General features: G+C 41.7%; 1 protein-coding gene and 2 long non-coding RNA genes across 3 annotated transcripts in view; 1 reads left to right on the top strand and 2 right to left on the bottom strand.

Moving 5' to 3' along the window:
• The window catches only part of EHBP1 (EH domain binding protein 1), a 715801-nt gene that overhangs the window by 282032 nt on the left and 416532 nt on the right, over positions 1–17237 (top strand). The window lies entirely within an intron of this gene.
• LOC141373615 (uncharacterized) lies at positions 9874–11768 on the bottom strand. Its single transcript, XR_012379816.1, has 2 exons — positions 11674–11768; positions 9874–10005 (listed from the first exon to the last, which is right to left on the bottom strand). It is a non-coding gene; the product is annotated as an uncharacterized lncRNA (long non-coding RNA).
• LOC112821236 (uncharacterized) overlaps positions 13883–17237 on the bottom strand; it is a 51621-nt gene continuing 48266 nt past the window's right edge. Inside the window, exons 4-5 of the long non-coding RNA XR_003207392.2 lie at positions 15762–15838; positions 13883–13924 (exon numbers count right to left, since the gene is read on the bottom strand). This is a non-coding gene — a long non-coding RNA (uncharacterized lncRNA). The remainder of the gene's footprint in view (positions 13925–15761; positions 15839–17237) is intronic.

Genomic DNA, 17237 nt, shown 5'->3' with positions numbered 1-17237 from the left:
GGAATTTTACCCAAGTTGCAGGGGAAAGGAACCCTCAGTTGACATCCAGTTTCCACAAAGGGACATGATCCACACAAGCCTTGTGTGAGTGTGTGTGTGTGTGTGTGTGTGTGTTTTGCAATGTGTGTGCGTATTTAGAGAAAGGGCATTTTAATCCAAGTCTTGAAAGAAATGGTGTTATATGATTGGTTGCAGGATAGCAATTGGGTATTAATAGGGTGAGGCTGAGCATAAACAAGGCCGTTAGCAGACACGTGTGCACACACACATAATGTGTAAATGAGAATATTTTGGCTACATCTGGATATTCACTGTTTAACATCCCTTCTTCTTTGCCTGGAAGGGATATGTTTTCAATTCCTCTTCAAGCTACTAATGGTTCAATAAGAAACAAGGCCCAGGTCTGTGGTTTGCAAACATGTTTACAGCAACACAATCTTATCTTCAAATAAAATCTCATCCCAAAGCTGAAAATGTGAAACAGATAAAAATCTCAGTTGCCCTGGTTAAGAGGGTGGAAGTTTTGTCCTTTTGCACTGCCCCCCTGCCACCCCTGAGAATTCCTGTGGCTCCACAGAGAACAGCCTGAAAACCATTGCCCCAGAACAAGAGAAGTGAAATCGTCTCATTGGTCTCCTTTCTAGCTTAAAATATACTGACCTTGCCAGGAGAAATTCCATTTAGCAGTTTGTGCCAGAAAATGAAAAAGGTCGATAAAATCTAGTGTTGGCAAGTGAATGGGGAATGGGCACATTCAAACCCTGTTGGTGAAATTGTAAATCATTACGGTCTTTTTGAAGACAGTTCATCAAAATTTTAAAATGTATGAGCCATGTGATCCCTCAGTTCCACTTCTAGAAATGTTTCCCGTGGAAATACTCTTACCTTCACAAAAGTGTACATACAAGGATGCCCATTATAAGACTATAAAATCTGAAATAATTTAAATAAGGGAATAGTTAAATAAATTATGCTACCTCCATATAATGGAATATCGTGGTCATTAAAATGAAAGAGATATATAGACAGAGATACAGATACAGATATAGGTACAGAATTAGATCCAGATAGATCCAGATATAGATCCAGACCCAGATCCAGATCCAGATAGATACAAATATAGATACAGATATAGATCCAGATCCAGATCCAGATAGATCCAGATCCAGATTCAGATAGGTACAGATATAGATCCAGATCCAGATCCAGATCCAGAAGGATGGCCCTGGTACACTGTGAAGTGAAAATGCAAGTTATAAAAGAATATAGTCAATTTGATATATATATATATATATATTTTTAAACAAGCAAGCAAAATCCACATTCTACGAAAGCTGTGTAAGTACTTCTAATGGCAAAAAACAAAAAACCCACCAAAAAATCATCAAAAAAATAAAAGCCCTAAACCAAAAAACCAAACCAAAACAAAACAAAAGCCTCTGGAAATAAATGATTAGTCTCAGGGCTTAAGGTTTACTTCTGGAGAAGGAGGTTGGAGATACAGGTAAGGGGGCATACACTTTTTATTGTATAGTCGTTTGTATTACTTGAGTTTTTTATAAGAGAGATGAACTAATTTTCTAAATAAAGAAGCAATGAAGAAAGATAAAAACAGTAATATAAAATATTTTGCTTTTTTCAAGAAATGGCAAGTTTCCTTTTTTCTATCAATAAAATTCAAGTAATATACCCTGCTTCCCTTTTTGCCCTGCCTACCAGGAAATCCAGAGTCAATTCTGAAGCATAAAGACCTAAAAACCTAGAATATTTGCATTTCCCTTTCCTTTTGATCCTGGTTTTTCTATTTTCAGTTATCTAACTTTTCTAAACCTTCCCAGACTTGTTTTTCCAGAGATAGGAGTGGGTTATAAAGAAAGAAAACTCTGAGCCCCTTGCTCTGAGTAGCCCACCTTTCTCTGAGTACCAAACTGTGTAGGATGGGTGTGGGCTAAATGAAAGATTTTATTTCCTATTTATACTTGACACTCTCATTATTGTCACGTAGGATCTGAGGGCAAGAATCAGTACGCTTGCAGCTCTAGAGAACGCTTGGCTCTACTTTGGGATTTCACTTTGTCTCCAAATTTAAGAGCTGCAAGTATAGGAGGGAGCCTCTTGTGACGAGCCTTGTCTTTATGCTTGTAGATGGGTGGGAGATCATGGAAGATTCTTAAGCAAAAGAGTAACTGGATCTTAACCATGTTTGAGAAAAATAACTGGCCGAGGAAGGAAGTAGTTGGGCATGGGGAAAGGCAGAGCTACTCCCTGAGTCCCTGTGGAGAGGTTGGACAATTGATGGTTAAATGGCCACACCAATTTGAAAGGATGTCTTTATTGGAAGGAACTATGCGCCATGTGTTAGTTATGTCTGGTTGGGTCACTTGGTCTGAACATGGGCTGGTTAGGCATGTCATAGGTCCAGTTAGACTCAAAAACGGAAAAAAAAGGCCAAGTTTCACAGGCAGCAGTCTTAAATTCAGCAAGCCATTTCATAAAGGTGGGGTTTCATAAGCAGTTGAGGGTGAAGACATCTTGTGGTTAGAAAAGAAGGGGAGGCAGCAGTTGTCCCACGTCCCTTGGCAGTGGCATCTTTGTCCATTGAGAGATGGGTTTCTTTTTGCTCAGCCTGATGAAGACCCATTTGCCTCACCTGGGAAGTGGAAAGGCAATACTAAGGACACCAGTTTGGGGTCAGACCTAGTTCAGACCTTGATTCTGTCACTTATTAACTATGTGACCTTGAGCAACCTCAGAGCCAGTTTCTTCATTTGTGAGAGGGGAGGTAAAAACACCCATTTCTGTGGGTGTGAGGGTAAAATGAGGGGAGGTAAGTTAATTCTAAGAACAAAGTGTGACTTTTATCTTTTATCTTGTTTTTAATGTTCCACTTCGTACCCTTCAAAAGACTTAGGGATGAAGTTGTTATTTATTAGTGCAGTCAGCCTAGGGTATCTGTTTTAGGCCCTTGCACGTTGAATAGCTTGCAGAATTAATAGCTGGTATGCATTCTTCCTTTAGATCTGGGGATGGGGGCCATGTAGAGGGATGATAACCACCTGCCCCTCGACCCCCACCCCCTACGTAAAGGAGCATACCTCTCCTTGCTCTCACCCCTAGGAGGCCAGGTCAGCCCTGACTCTGGAAGGAGTCTGGACCTCAGACATACCCCCAAAGGCTTCAGAGTTGCTGGCCTGGGCCGCCAAACCCACCCAACCCTCTGCTCCTCGGCAGTCTTTGGAGGTAATTCCAGTGCTTGGTGAGGCTGCTTGCATCCACCGATCAAGGTCCACTGGTTCTGTAGGTCCTGTCCACTATGGAGCAGGTGTCAAAGAAATCAAAGACTCAAAAAGACATTACTTAATACTAGTGTTATATGTTGGGTTCAATTTCAAATACATTGGGATCAGGACTTGGTGGTTTAAAATAAAGTCCATGTTAAAACTCCTTCCACCATGCCTGACAAATATGTGGGTTCTCAGCTCTTTTTCGATTCCTGCCCGGCCCTAGATGCCCCTCAGCTGGACGTGGCAGGATGCTTCTCACACAGGAGGGAGGAAATCATTCAGGTTCTAGTGAAAAATCATGTCCCAAGACGGGGAAGTAAGGTTGCTATCTTCTGGCAGTTCTCCTGAAAGTGGGGTTCCCTCCACTTTTCCTCCTGCTCTCTCTCCTCTCCCTTCCCCTTCGGCCAGGACACTGGGCAGTGGGAGCCTCCATGCTCCGGGGCACCGCCCACAGCCTGTGTCCCCAGCATGGCTTGGCCTGGGCTACTCACCCCACTACTACTTGCTCTGTGGGGTCAATGGAGCAGCTGGTGGGCGTGCTGCCCTGACACCTCCACCCCATTCCCGCTCCCAGCTCCATCCCCACCACAGCTTCACCCCCAGGTGTCTAGTGCCAGTCTCCTTGCTTGGCAGCAGGTGGTGTGGGGGTGCATAGGAGGACTGCCATGCAATCAAAGTGCCTCTGTAGGTCAGAATTTATTCACAGGATATCCTTGGCTTAGGAGGTGGGCAAACACCGGCAGAGTGTAGTTGTGTGAGTACAAATACACACATGTGTTTTTCTGGGAAAAGTGTCAAAGGGATCGTGACTCAAAAAATGTTACCAAAGTAATATTGGTATCATGTGTGTGTTATATTTCATATGCATTTGGATCATAGACTTCATGGTTAAAATAAACAAGCAGGTAAAAAAAAAAAAAGTCCAAGTTAAACATCCCTCCACCATGCCTGACAAATATAGGGGGGTTCTCAGTTCCTTTTTTTTTTTTTAAGATTTTATTTTTAAGTAATCTCTAAACCCATGCGGGGCTCAAATTTACAACCCTGAGATCAAGAGTCACATGCTCTACTGAATGAGCCAGCCAGGTGCCCCTCAGTTACTTTTCCCTTTTGAAACATCTGTAAGGAGTAACCTTCTCAGAGGTCCCCAGGCCTCAGGTAGATCATTTTTGCCTTTGCTGTTGTGTCCTCCTTTAACACTCTTGGGAATATTTGCCATACAGAAGAAGCTCACCTTTTAAACTGTGTCTTTTTAAATCCCTGTGCTTTTATTTATTTATTACTATTATTTATTTATTTTGTTAAAGATTTTATTTATTTGACAGAGAGAGACACAGTGAGAGAGGGAACACAAGCAGGGGAGTGGGAGAGGGAGAAGCAGGCTTCCCACGGAGCAGGGAGCCCGATGCGGGGCTCGATCCCAGGACCCCGGGATCATGACCTGAGCAGAAGGCAGACGCTTAATGACTGAGCCACCCAGGTGCCCCATAAATCCCTGTGCTTTTAATCCCATTTCACATATGAAGAAACTGAGGGAGAAGAGATCAAATAACAGCATTCGAATATAGACCTCAAAACTTTTTGGATCCAAAGTCAGTATCTTTTTTACTGCACTAAGAGTTTCCTGAGGGAAAAATTTTAATTACTGGTGAAATTTGCATTTTAATACTAAAATGCTTTTAAACCCAACTCCCTTTGGGGGGAGATAAAAGATATACTATCTCCTAAATCATCAGCATTTTAGAAGATGAGAGCTCTGAACTCCCAAGAGTCTGGGCTCTTCTGGAGTTCCCTCTCTTCATACTCCAGTTCTGTGCTGGACATTTGGGACTTTAGGTGGGCAGGAGGAAGGGGCTTTGGATTGCAATGGTGAAAAGCAAAGCAATTTGACTCTCTAAGAGATAATACATCTTGAAGAAAGAATGGTGCAGGTAAACTTGACCCAGCAACAAAATTCAGGGCAGGAGGGGAGGAATTTACATTTTAGAGTTTTCCACGAAGGGTGGTTTCTCTGGCTGATATCCAAGAATCTCAGAGAAGTGAGTTATTGGTCTAGCTTGGGTTGGATTTCCCTAAGCCAATCAACTCTAACCTGCATGTGAGATTATGTAGGAACATGTCAGCTCCTAAGTGGCCAAACTGGGGAGCTGCGGGAGAAGAGGAGGTAGTGCAGGTAATACTGTTAATGTTTCCCACATTTAGACACTAGCCAAAGCTATGCCTGGGATTTGAAGGTTAGCTGTCACTGCCATGCTGATGTACCAGCTCCATCATCAATACATTTGAATGAGTAAAAACAAGGTACAATAAGTTCTAAAAAGGCTGTTCAAAGAAAATAGGGTTATGGCGTGCCTGGATGGCTCAGTTGGTAGAGCATGCGACTCTTGATTTCAGGGTCATGAGTTCAAGCCCCATGTTGGGCCGTGGAGCTTACTTTAAAACAAACAAACTGAAAAAAAAAAAAGTGGGGTTCTGAGTTTAAATGGTGAGTTGAATGCATGCATTTAATTTTCTTTCCTCCTAAAGCACCCTATAGCTACCATGAAGAGGTTCTTCAAAGATATAAACATACAAGTAGAGGAAAATAGGAGAGATGATAAGAGCAATGAAACTGTGGAAGCTGGAAAGTACATGGACAAGTAGTAACTGATTTAACAACAGGCCCAGGAAAGTTGGCTTCAAACTGTAGAATCTTCAGGAGGCTCAGGAATTGGCAGCATCAGGTATGCCTAGGACTGGGGTAAAAGGTAGACCTCAAATAAGGAAGAAAAAGCTACTCGAGAAGCAATTGCATTCCTAACTGCCTTTTCTCTCTTTATGGTACCAGATGACTGTTCTTCCCCCATGCTGACAATCTGAAGGTTTTGTCTCTGTAGACAGTAATATAGATGGTCTGAGAAGGGCTTCTTATTGGGGAAAAATGAGCTCATATATTCTGACTCTCCAGACTTTTTTGTTCACTTGTATCTCAGCCAGACTCTCCTTCACCAGGGAGGAGACAGGAATATTCCTTTCTGGGAATCTGACCAAAACAAGAAGAGAATGTAAAAATACTGACTTCAATGTTGAATACTGAAAGAGCCCACTCAGGTCACCTTAGAATAAAGTTCAAAGGCAGCAAGCCTGTCCACTTGCTCAGTATTTTAAGTGTTTTTTAGTTCCCCATTTTTAATTAAGAGCTAAGAAATAAGGATTATCAGATATCTGAGGACAGTCCCCAACAAAAAAGATAGAGATCCAAATAAATACAAAAACAAAACAAAACAAAAAAACCCCCACAAACACCATGGAGCAATAGTGACTATGCAGGGAGGAGAAAACAAACAAACAAACAAACAAACAAGAATTCCTATATCCTCAGATAAGAGAACACCACATATATGAAACAGGAATAGGACAGTATAAGAGAGGAACATTTTTAAAAAAGATTCTATTTATTTATTTGACACACACACAGAGAGAGCACAAGCTGGGGGAGCAGCAGGCAGAGGAAGAGGGGCTTGATCCCAGGACCCCGAGATCATGACCTGAGCCAAAGGCAGACACCTAACTGAATGCAGCACCCAGGCTTCCCAAGAAAGGAACATTTAGAGAATAAAAAGAGCTCTTAGAAATTAAAGACATAATCATGAAATAAAAAAACAGAATGGCCAGAATGTCAGAGTAAGGATTTTCTCAGAGACTAGAACAGAGTAGACAAAGAGGAAAGAGTAAGAGAGTGAGAGTTCTTTTCTAGAAGGCTCACCATCCAAATAATAAAAGCTCCAGAAAGAGAGAACAACATAAATGGAGCAGAGAAAATCATCCAATGAAATAATTTAAGAAAATTTCTCACGAATGAAGAATGTGAGTTGTCAGATCAAAAGGGTCTATAGAGCCCAAGCACAGTGAATGAAAAGAGACACTCACAATGGCACACCATAAAATTTCAGAACTCTGGGGCAAAGAGAATTTATATAAACTTCTAGAGAGGAATAAACAGGTACCATAAAGGGAATTAAGAATCCAAATAACTCCAGACCTCTCCACGGTGACACTATAAATAAGACAAAGGAACAATATTTTTAAAGTTCTGAAGGAAAATTGTTTCCAATCTAGAATTTTATACCCAGCCAAACATTAGTCAAGCAGGGCTGCTGTATTACACAACTCCAGGGAGCAACATTCAGATTACAGTGTTGTATAATAAAGTGGCTTACATTCAAGTATGAAGAGAGAGCAAAGACATTTTCAGATGTGCAAGTCTCAAAAGCTTATTTCCCATACATTCATAGAAAAAGACTACCGGGCAATGTGCTCTCCTGGAATAAGAGAGTAGGGGCGTCTGGGTGGCTCAGTCGGTTAAGCGACTGCCTTCAGCTCAGGTCATGATCCTGGAGTCCCGGGATCGAGTTCCGCATCAGGCTCCCTGCTCGGCAGGGAGTCTGTTTCTCCCTCTGACCCTCTTCCCTCTCGTGCTCTCTATCTCTCATTCTCTCTATCTCAAATAAATTAATAAAATCTTTAAAAAAAAAAGAATAAGAGAGTAAATTAGGGAAGAGGAAACATAGCATATAGGCAGGGCTGGTATTGCTGGCATCAACCTATGCTGTTGCACAGGCCCCAGACATAGAAGGGTCCCATACTTGTCTGATGCTCTGTTGTCACCATCTTGAAATTCTTAATAATTTTTTAACAAGGGACTCTGCATTTTCACTTTTCACTGGGCCCCACAAATTATGTGTTCCAGTCCAGGATATAAGAAACAGATGATCCAACTCAGGAGTAAGGCAAGGGGAATTCTCATGAAGAGAGTGAAGGGAGATTCCAGGACAGCTATCCATCGATATAGAGGACAACTATCCCAGAGAGAAACATGAGACTCAAGAGACAGATATGTTGGTGGCTGCTATAGCCAAGTTTCCACTGTTATTTTACCCTCTTCTCCAACCTCAAGATAGAATGCTTGAATGAACCTTGCTTAGATTCTAATCTGTGTTATGACCATTTGTTGATAAAATTCCTGCTCTCTTTTCCATGCCTTGCTACCTGGATCACCTAAGGATACTCATTTCATCTCACCAAACTTTCTGCTTAACCCTGTATCTGAGAGCTGGAGGTAAGATAGAAAATAGAGAGCATCCCATATCCTCTGACATAGTTCTGCCCAACATCAGTATCAGGCTCACCTGGCAGCCTTGCCACATGCTCTGACTGTGCAGAGCCTTGTTTCTGCTAGGACTAGTTTCCAACCTGCTTACTGACTTCCCCAGAAAGCACTCTTGTAAACTCTCAGGGGAGCTGACACTAAGGGATAATGCTGCATTCATCCCTGAGTTTTCAATTAATAGCGTAACTCTGATCTTCTTTATGCAACTACCAAATTTTCAAAACTAAACAATACATTGTGTGGGGCATAGAGTCGTAGGTGGTAAAACCATAAAGAAAGCTGGGAATGATTAACATAAGAGTGTGAATTGGTAGTAACGTCTGGGTGGCCATTGAGGAGGAGTAAGTGGAGGAAGATGCAACTACGGTAGGCTCAGGGGGCCTATGAAGTATTGTTAATATTTTATTCTTAGACTAGGCCAGGCAGTCAGTACATGAGTATTGAGTTTCATTCATACAATTAAATTGTATATTTTAATAAACTCTTATGAATGCATGACACAGTAAAAAAATATATATAATGAATGTCAGTGCCATTATCATAGGATGAATTTAATCAGTGGCTACATTTGGTCCTTGACCTACAAAATTCCACATAGTCATGGAATTTTAAATAAAAGACCTTAGACCGTCTGGTCCAACCTCCTTTTTGTTTGTAACCATTATTATTTTAACTGGCCTTTGATATATCCTCATATATAAGTTGCAATACTTATAAGTTCATGTTGTTTTAAATGTTTGGTGAATTATTAGACTTTCTACTGGTGTTTCCGCCTTTCTCCTTCCCCTGGGTCCTTTATCTTTTTGAGGGGTGTACTCAAGATTTTCTTCATTGCCCTTGATAATTTCATTTTGCTCAGATATATGGCTTGGGGTGGTGCATGGGGATACTAAAGGAGCAAACTGCTTTTTACTATCAAAGCTCTCCTGCCTTTACTTGTCCCAAAGAATGTATCCATTTGGCATTTACTCCATTCAATGCAAAGAGCTTAGGGACCTGGAATCTTTTTGCCAAATTGAGTATGAGCTGACTCACTGACATCTTTCTCAAGTGATCCATTGGCCCAATGAGTAACATCCTGGAAGAAGCATGAGTTATTGTTAGTCACAATTATTCCTTCACCTTTCCTGGAATGCCTTTGAAGGCACCAGGCATCAGCAATATCTGTCATCAAAAGCTCTTTTGTCTGCAGTTTCTGTGATTGCATTCAGCTTGTTCATGGCAGAGAAAGAGGTTTTCTTCATAGGATGATGGCTTTCCTTCTATAAAAGGTATCCACTATTTAGCTCGCCCACAGAAAGGAATTTGGCACAGTTCTGAAGAGTGAATCAATTCCTTAGTTGTTCTTGAACTAGCCACCTTTTCTTGATAGCTCTAGAATTTTACTACAATTGCAGAAGTTGAGTAACTTGTCAGCTGGTGATTTATAACCAATAAAACTGAAAAGATTATCCACCTTTATTTGAATTTTGGGTAAGTAAACAAGATCTGTTATTCTGGAATTGTGTTAGAAGCACCGACTGTACTATGGAATTACGTCTGGACAAGATTTTGCTGTTGTTCTTGGCATTCCTGCATGAAGGAATTAAAAATCTAAGTCAGCATCATACCTATTAATTTGTTAGTTGTTTTCATGCTGAATAATGAGTAATCTCATGCTGAGCACTGAGATATGAGAGGTATTGAAAGTTATAAAGGTTATAAGGTTATAACTTTTTGGTTGCAAAAGAAAGAAACTCTGGAACAAGCTTAATAAAAAACAGGACATTTACTATAATAAGGATACAAGGGCATCACAGAAGCCAAGGACAGAAATGTGACTTACCCTTAAGAAGGGATTAGAACCAGGAATTAGGACCCAGGGACTCTTTTTCTCAATTCTGCCTACCTCTGCACATGTACGTCATTTTTCTCCCTCTTTGCAGATCAGCTTTTCTTAGATACTTGGCAGAACAAAGCCACTCCTCTATTGGTTCTATGTTAGTCAGTATAGTCTAGGATATGTTGAAGCAAAAAATACATCCTAATCCATATTTTTTTTTCCTTACTCGTGTCACAATTTTCTATGCAATGGATAGCCCCTCTCCATCTTATAGCTATGCCATCTAATCATGTGACCTCCAAGGGCACTGTGGTGGGGAAAAGAAAGTGGAGGAATATGGGGGGTATTTTCAACAGCCAACCCTAAATGTGGCTTGTTATTTCTGTCTGTCTTCCATTGGCCAGAACTTTGTCACATGGCTCCATTCTAACTGTTCAGGAAACCAGGAAATGGAGGGGAGCCTTTGGATAGTTAGTGAGCGCTAATGGTGTCAGTTACATCTCTAGTCAACAGACAACTGAAACCAATTAGTCAAATTCCTGTTTCCTCAGAGTTTCTTTTAGTCCACACTCTAAATTGCTAGAGAAGAAACTCTGGCCCAGCTTTGGTCAGAAGTCTACTCTGATCCAATATGCTCTGTGTTAGAGAGAGGTTCACATTGAACATGATGGTTGTCAGATTCCCACCACTTCCACTATGTGACTCAAATGTAGAAAGGAAGGACAATACTCAGAAAGAGTGGGTTCTTCAGATAATTAGTGTCCACTACCTGGAGGCATGTTTTATTTCTGAAGCCAGGAGAATTAGTCACTCCCTTAAGCTAGGTCTCAATAATGATATTTGTATTTTATGGAATTCTTTATTTTATTTTATTTTTAATTTTTTAAAAAGATTTTATTTATTTATTTGACAGCAAGAGAGACAGCGAGAGAGGAACACAAGCAGGGGGAGTGGGAGAGGAAGAAGCAGGCTTCCAGCCGAGTAGGGAGCCTGACGTGAGTCCCGATCCCAGGACCCTGGGATCATGACCTGAGCCGAAGGGAGACGCTTAACGACTGAGCCACCCAGGTGCTCCTGCAATTCTTTATTTTAAAGATGAAAATATAGTGAATCTGCTTGGAAGAATTAGGACTTACTGCTTTTCTCTCTAGATAATTGCCTATTAAGACCTACCTCTGGAAATAAGACACTTGACTTGTAAGAGACATATGAATATCAGACATATGAATATGTAAATAGTTCTTCCTGATCTAGCTGAGAGCTCCTAGAATATAAAGGTAGCACTGGAGTCCTTCCAACTGGACCCCCCACAGTAGTCATTAGGGTTGTTTCAAGTATTCCCATTCTCTTCTTCAGGATATGTGGTAAGAGTGCACTTCCTTTCCTTTTTTATAATTAGACGTGGACATATGACTTACTTTACCCAATGAAGTAGAAACAGAAATGACATGTGTCACTTGCAATCAGAGGCTTTAAGAACCAGTACATGAGGCACCGTATTTTCTTCTCCCTGCTGAGGAAATTATAAAACATGTGTTGAGATGGAATTGCTCAGCTTGGATCCCCCTGCCTCCACGTGCTGGACATTGAGTGTGAGCAAACCATCAATTTTTGGTATGCTGAGCCACTGAGACTTTGGGACTGTTTGTTGCTGTAGACAGCCTAGTCCATTCTGTCTGCCACACCTCCATTCACAGCCATCCCTACCACAGTGGACCTCCCAGCAGTATGCACGATCTTACGCAGTGAGCCTGCTCAAAGCAGGGCCCTCTTCCTTCTCTGTGCTGTCCCTGGGAGGGCCAGCTGTGTGGTTCCTGCCGGGTTGGCAGTGGCTGGAGCACTGCCAATGGACTGGAGCATAACCAGTCCATTCGTAGGGCCTCTCATTGCAAAAGCCCTCTGAATTATAGGGCCACAGATTTAAACTGGAAAAATCTTTGGATGTGGAGGACTACAGGATAGATTATATTTGAAATAAATATTTAGGCACTGTTCACTGCTGCCACATTCCAGAAGGAGAGGCTGATTCCTTATGCTCACCACAGACTGCCTGACAGACTCTGCTTTGTTAAAGATTAAATAAAGATGAAGTGCCAAACAGAGAGCAAGGAAGAGCAGGAGACACTGCTGTGGTTCAGCACAAATAAAGCTGGCTTGTCTCACGGTGGCTGCTATATTGTCCTTTAGAGGCTCCAAACCAACAAGCCACCCTTTCACTCACTTTCTAACAAGCTTTGCTGAAAGCTGTTCTGAGGTCAAATCGAGAGTCGGGCAAATCTGATTACTTGTTAAAGGACCAAATTTTACTTCAGTCATTAAAGATAAGAGAATTAAAGAGATATATGGATGGAGATCAAGAGGAAATTCTAAGGGCTCCTTCAGTACAGGTAGGACTCAGCATTTGACCAAACTGAATTTCTAAAAGTTTTAGGTAAAATATTAATGGTACAAGCCAAAGAGTACCTTGACAACACCAGAGTTGCAATGTAATGAAAACTGCCTGAGAGCAGCAAGAAGGGAGCCCCTCAGCTGGGGTCATAGTCTTGAACCTAAACGCTTGACTGTGCTTCTCCTCCCCGCCATTCCCTGAAATGTTTATTCTTCAACTTGGCCTCGACACTCCCAAATGTTGGTTTTGGAACTCCTCCCGAAAAGGTGTAGCATCTCCCGTGCCTGCTGTTACCGACTCTGGGGATTAGCAGTAGGCCTGTCCTCAACTCAGGGCCATGGCCAGCCCACAACCTCTGTGCAAAGGGGAAAAGATGTCCCATCTTCTCTGCAGGTGCTGCCATCAGCCGAGATGTTCAGCCTGGACAGCAGAGCACAGACTGGATCTCAGACTCCACTCACCCTCTTGACCTGACTCTGAGCTACCCTGGCCCCTGTCTGTTTTCCCACTCTCCTTGAATTCTTTCACTGTCCAGCCTGGGGGCTGCAGTATACAAAAATTTGGAACTTGACACAAAATTCCCCAAGGAAGCTTAGAGAACAATGAGGAGGAGGCAGAGGAGAATTATAATTATAATGATTAGTTATTAGTCATTAGTAATATTATGATTATGCGTTACTATGGCAGTTAGGTTTATAGCATACTCCCAGAAAAGCCAATTTAATGAATAATGCTGCTAAATTCTTATACTAGTAATATTGGCTTAAATTTCTGGGAATAAGGACCACAGGCTCAAACTCAAACGGGAGGAGAAAGGAGAGCATAAGGAGGCAGAGGAGATGAAGGAAAGGAATATAGGGAGGAGAATTAACATCTTTCTTAGGTCACATGTTGAATTAGTGATGTTTGCTTTGGGTGTTTTTTTATTTTACTTCCTTTTTATTACCTCCCCTAGGGTGTCCTGTGCCCCCCCCCACACACACACACCTGCCCCTCTTCCAAGGTCACCATGCTCTAAAATTATCTACTTTTCGGGCACCTGGGTGGCTCAGTCTGTTAAGCGACTGCCTTTGGCTCAGGTCATGATCCTTGAGTCCTGGGATCAAGTCCCACATCGGGCTCCCTGCTCTGCGGGGAGTCTGCTTCTCCCTCTGACCCTCTTCCCTCTCGTGCTATCTCTCATTCTCTCTCTCTCAAATAAATAAATAAAATCTTTAAAATAAAATAAAATTACCTACTTTTCTTTCCCCAGCAAACAAAATTCCATCTTCCTGGTACAGCTGGTTTGTAAGAAGGAAAGCAATCTGGTTGAACCAAACCATCTTAAGATAAGAATGACAGATGATCACAGTGCTTTCCTAGAAGTTTTTGGGTTTTTTTTCCCTCTCTTTTAAAATATTTGTTATGTTTGCTTTCAAGGGGGGGCTTACCAAAAACAAGGCCCATCCCTGGCTGGATGTTTGCTTCTGGAAACAGTTCCCCCAGGCTGTTCCTGTTGCCTAGAATTTCTTCTGTCTTTTCCCTGAGGTACTCTTGATTTTCTAGAGGCTCTAATTTTTTTCTATAGTGATTGCCTTGCAGGAGGAGCAGGGACCCCTGGTGGGGGGCGGGGGAGACGTGATCTTAGGAGGGAGGAATGGAATAGAGACTGTGTTCATTTTCTAGTTGGAGACATACATACTACATCCAATGCACGTTCTGAGGCAGGCTGAGGACCTTACATGGATATCCTACATCTATGCCTTGCAGCAGTTCACAGTCCAGGTCCTAAATATCTTTGCAGAAAAGGAGTGTTTTCTGTTATGAGACATGCCTGATTAGATCCAAGTCAAACATGAATCAATGCAGAAAATGAGAGCCATAGAGTGTGCATGATATTCATATCAGTGCATCCCTCAGCTGATGTTGGGTTGCCTGAAATGACTTCATGGTGATTAGCACTGTCTCTAGTGAACACTAACTGTGCTAATGATACCCCCCTCTAAAACAAAGCATGGGTGGGAAGAGAAGGTTGTATTTTAATGGATCCCCAATTATGCCTGAGTCACTGTTACGGGAGGTAACACTCATTCTTAGAATATTGATTCCACAGTCTATAGAAGTACCAAAAATACAATCTTGAAATCTGAAACAAGGTAAATATATTTATACTATATAATAAATATAGTATATATAAATATAAAAACAGTTTAATTTATACTTCAGGACTTCAGTAGGCCATCACTCAAGTTACATATCAAAAGGCTTTAGCTAGTTTCACCAGCTTCTTGCCTCTGCTTCATTTGCACAAACATAAAAGGAATGTGCTGGCCTTTTGATTTTTATTTTAAAAACAGAAATTGGAAGAACTTGTTGAGAATATTTGATATCACCAAGCTCAAGAACAGTCAGAGAATTGTCTCCTTGGCAAAAGTTGGGGTTGGGATGGGCTTAGTCAGCACTCTGGGCACTCAGTGCTCTTCAGAGAGACCAGTACTCTAGGGCTGCTTGGTGGGAGGAGTACACAACGTCATTAGTCCCTGGGTGTAAACAAAGAGTGCCTTCAATGGCTATTTTGTTTTCTGCTTCGTCAAAGAACAAGGATAAAGAGTATGCTACCCATGATTAATTCTGGAGAAGAAAATTCCATGCAACGAGAATTTTTTCCAAGATTTAAGACAAAACAATATTTTCAGCCCATATCAAAACCCTCTCAGGACAACTGATATTGTGCACTGTGGAGAATGCTTAGGAGAATGTGCTATTTGTTCTCATCCTTTTCCAGGCTTTGTCCTCATGGCAAACTTCAAGGCCAACAAAAGACAAAGGCAGAGGCAAGGCTGCCTCTGGACAAATGGTGAGTGGGCAGCATGCAGTGGAGCACAGAAGGGACTGAGGGGTGAGAAGTGGGGGTTGGTCACCAATTATAAGCTGTAGGACTCTGAGTCAGTAATTTAACCTTATAGATCTCAGTTTCCCCATCTGTAAAATGGGTGATAAGACTAGATCAGGGGTCCCAAACTTCTCTGTGAAGGCTTCTCTAATTGCTCAGGTTGTATTTCTACTTCCTTTTGATACATCATTTTAAACTCCCTAACCATGACATTTTCTTAGACATAATTCTTATTTATTACATACAGATGTATATTTTATCAGCAACTGTAGACTTTCAGTCCTGGAATATGTAAATTGCAGATCACTCCTTCCATGGATAGCTAGGAAAAGGAAATGGAAGTTGAAAATAGAGAGGAACTAAAGCAGAGACAAAGGTTTTTGAAATGAGGGGCGCCTGGATGGCTCGGTCGGTTAGGCATCTGCCTTTGGCTTAGGTCATGACCTTGAGGTCCTGGGATCAAGCCCTGCGTCGGGCTACCCGCTCAGCGGAGAGCCCGCTTCTCTCTCTCCCTCTATTGCTCCCCCTGCTTGTGCTCTCTCTGTCTCTCTCTGTGTCAAATAAATAAATAAAAAATCTTTAAAAAAAAAGATTTTTGAAATGAAAGATTGGGCAGGACCAAGGAAAACAAGCAGTAATAATCCAGGGCTTTGAAAGCACTTCCTGTGGTTTCAGTGGGGAGAGTAGGGGAGAAATGCATGTACCTGGCATGAAGTTAAAATGGGCAGATCCAGGACTGCAAAACTCTGGGTATTGCTGGGGGGATCAGTTCAAACTGATGCCTCCAACATTTCTTGAGAATTCAGATATTTTAGGAGGCAGAGACCAGGAGCTGGGAGTGAGACTTCCTCCTGGGTTTAGTTCCCCCCCAAAAGCAGAACCTGAATCAAGGATTTTAAGGCAAGCTCTTTGTTTAGATGTCATACAAAGTGTTAATGAACACATTACTGCTATGGTCAACTAGGACCCAATCCCTCTGGAGACCTCTGGGACACTGTATGGCCCCCACCTTAGTCCTGCCACCTAAGAGGTGAGAACTGGTGTGTTTTTCTACCAACTCTCTTTTGCTCCTGGAGGTGTTACATCTGCAGCACTTCTAGCCTGTCCCTGACCAAGTCTGCTTCTGCTGCTGGAAGAAGCCCTCAGGCAAAGTCACGGATACTTGTTAGGAAGCCCTTGGTGTATAAGGAATAGAGACCGGATATTAGTGTGTCTGATAGAAACCACCAAGTCATAAAATAAGACCTTGAACATTCAGAGGAGGACCAACTCCAGAAAGAATTCTTCTCGCTATGGATATTTTTTAACAAGCCTACAAAATGATTTGTAAATATCTTAAAGAAACTACAGGAAAAAGGTCCTGAAAGGTATCTTGCCAGTGAGTATGAAATGGTAAAGGTAAGATGCATAAAAGTCATTTATTTTAGTACATGAGAACGTAATTCTAATGGCTTTCAGAGGTTTATTCCAAGTATCATTTCCCCTAGTGTGATTTCTGTCATAGGGATTTAAGTTCTTGAACCATAGGGCCTTCTGCCTTAGAGTTCTTAAGAACGTGGTCTCCGTAATTGAGGAACGACGTGTGTACAGCCTTTTTTATTTCATTTTTTATTTGTATATTCAATCCCATTAGAAACTAAATTCTTTACAGTAACGTGGCTCTCTGAACTTTTCATAGCCCTGAGAACAACTTCTTAAACATAGTTCTTCAGTAATCTTGA

Source organism: Callorhinus ursinus, unplaced genomic scaffold, assembly GCF_003265705.2.
Source record: "Callorhinus ursinus isolate GAN/ISIS: 27379988/994484 unplaced genomic scaffold, GSC_fseal_2.0 scaffold10, whole genome shotgun sequence".
NCBI classification, from domain to species: Eukaryota; Metazoa; Chordata; class Mammalia; order Carnivora; family Otariidae; genus Callorhinus; species Callorhinus ursinus.
This window is presented reverse-complemented; position numbering and strand designations above follow the sequence as displayed.